Below are 3167 nucleotides of genomic sequence, written 5' to 3'. Positions count from 1 at the left end.
CTATTAAAAAAATAAAAAGAAAAGAAAAAGAGGAGGAAAATTTAAAAAGAAAGAAAGGGATAAGCATTTATCTGATAGAGAAGGCTTGCAATTCCAGATATGATCGTACGCCATTGTAGCTAGATGAAGAATGCCATGATTATTCTTCCCATCAATTTAATTAAATAAAGGGTAAAGTACTAAATTGGTCCTTATGTTTGGGTGTAATTCTGTTTTAATCTTTAAAGTTTAAGGTGTTCTATTTGAATTCAAAAAAGTTTCATTTAGCATCAATTTAGTCCCAAGTGAGGTTAAACTTAAATAATTAACGGAATGTCCTGTATAACAACAGTATAAGAACAAAATCGATAATCTGGAGAACAAATACAAGCTCCAGAGGCACAAAATCAATCGTTGATGCATCAATACATTTATTTATCATTCTCTTTAGTTCTATAGAAAATATTTTATTTATATTATAAAAAAAATAATAAATAAATGTATTGATACATCAACAGTTGATTTTGTACTTCTGGAGCTTGTACATGTTCTTCAGATTATCGATTTTGTTCTTATACTGTTGTTATGTAGGACATTTCGTTAATTATTTAACTTTGATCTCACTATGGGACTAAATTGATGCTAAATGAAACATTTTTAGATTCAAATAGGACACTTTAAATCTTAAAAATCAAAACAGAATTACGCCCAAACATAAGGACCAATTTAATACTTTACCCTTAAATAAATAATGTCACAACTTATGGACCAATTTAATACTTTACCCTTAAATAAATAATGTCACAACTTATTACAAGCCTTATCCGATCCACTACTATTAACTATATACGAAAATTCGTACTTTCCTTTGAGTTCAATGAATGTGTACTAATTAGAAAAACTATATCAATATACATAACACGCATTCTTGCTAGCTTGTTTAAATTTTAATAAAATAATTCTCCGTGGTAATTAGAACCCAACCACCATATTAGATACATACATATTTTCGTTTTGTCAAGTGTTGTGATCCACAATTGTATCATCCTGCAATTACTATGCAATAATCTACCTCAAGGTATAAAAAAGAAAAATCTAGGGGCAGCAGTTTTATTGAAATTTGATCAGTACTTAATTAATAAAAATAAAATGAGTAATTTTACATCTTTGGATGAAATATTATATTATTAAAATCACCAATGATAACTAATTGATGGATACAAATCACAAAATTTATTGGCCTCTAGCACTCTTCCGTATAAAATGTTAATTAATAATAACTAATCTAAAATTAGTCAACATGAGAAATAATATTTAAATCCCATAAATTAATTCAATCATCATAACGTGTAATTGAATAAAGTGGTTATGTTTTTATGTTATAAATTGAAAATGGATAAAGAGAGTTATTGCGTTGTTAGAAGAGCAACTTGGTGGTGAGTGTGTGGCATTAAAACCCGCGATCTAACAAAGACAGCAAAGAACCCCATGCAATTTTGTTGATATTTTGGGCATTAATTGTTGAAGTTGAAGATGAGATTCTCTATCGTAGACACGTACACACTCATACAAGGGGTGAAAATCTAAGTAGGTCCTTTCATAAAGATTGTGCTCTCATCCCTTTTTCTTTCACAGCCTGGGATCTCTCTCTCTCTTCTTGCATCTTTCTATCTACCCATTTTTTAAAAGAATTCTGCTAGGAAGTCAATGTAGTATCTGTATAATATATATAATAGGTTGTTTATTTAATTTAATATGAGTTAAAAAATAAATATTTAAAATAAAATACTACTAATTTCTTAAACATAATGCATTTATATTATCCAGAATAACCATTCGAGTACTAGAGATAATAAATACTATTGAATCGAACATCCTTAAACTCTCATTATATACATTGTACAGATACTCCATTAACTCCTTATACTTCCTCTTCTTAAAAACATCCTGCATCAATTGTACGGTCGTACCGACATTCAATATTCATTCAGCTTCCGCCATATTTATACATATACTTTTTTATTTTCCCACTTCTATAATCTGCTTACACCACTCTCTCTTCCTTTTTCTTTCATTTTTCTCCCTTCAGTTTTTAACGTTAATAATACATTTCGAATCTAAGTAAGATATCTAGTTAAGAACAAAAATGTTATTTGTACACTAAAATTAATTATTATATATTTTTATATAAATGCATGTATAGTTTAATTCATTTAATTTTTAATGTGTATTCTATACTAATGACTGATTTTAGCAGCGAATTTTGATATATAGCTAACATGGTTGAATTAAGAGAGTTCGTGGTGTGGTATAATGATTTCTTTTATTTTTTCCTTCTAAAATACAATAAACAATTAATCATTTCAAGTTGCATTTTTCAATTGTGAGAAGAAAGGTCGTTCATTCTTACTACGTTTTGTTTTCTTTTTCTTTTTTACAAACTCATCATCAAAGATCTTATTTAGTAAAACCTATGTGAAAAGAGTCTAATTAAAGAACTAATTATTTACTAAATAATATTAGCTTATTTTTTTAATTTATTTTTTCAAAAAATGAAATATCCGAAAGTAAAATAAAAAATTTGAAGTTAGTAATGGTTTTGTTTAAAAAAGTCATAATAAAAATTTAAAATATGTGTTTGGAATTGAAATCAAATTTTAGTATGTAGGTCTAAATATAAAAATAGATGAGTATAAAAAAATTATTTAAAAAAAAAAGAAAATTGGTTATGAGAAAAGTTAGCTCCTACCTGAAAATCCACTTACCGCAATTAAGCTTTATTCCGAAAATGTGTGTGGTTGCATAATCTTCAACTTTTTCAGTACAATTTTTTCATATGGCCAAACTTAAAACCGCATGAAATGATTAAAAATGGGACGAATTTACTTTCCGCTCAATCAATGCAAGTTCTCAAAATTGAGTTCTACCAAACATGTCTTAGATTTAGTGCACGAATCAAATAATGTAGCGTTTCTCCAATATTTATTATCATGTAATGTTACCTAACTCAAGCCCAAAAACTAATTAAGAGAAACGAATAAGATTATCTAAATTCCTAATGTAAATTCACCATGATAATAAGATGTATATGAATTATTATATATTTTATTTTTTAGTAAAACTTATTTGATTTTCTAAGGTAATAAGAATCAAATTCTACTAGATCTTTTGTTATAAAAATCTGATAT

The sequence above is a fragment of the Arachis ipaensis genome, chromosome B04, assembly GCF_000816755.2.
Source record: "Arachis ipaensis cultivar K30076 chromosome B04, Araip1.1, whole genome shotgun sequence".
NCBI lineage: Eukaryota > Viridiplantae > Streptophyta > Magnoliopsida > Fabales > Fabaceae > Arachis > Arachis ipaensis.
The sequence above is the reverse complement of the archived record's forward strand: the minus strand, read 5'-3'. Positions refer to the sequence as shown.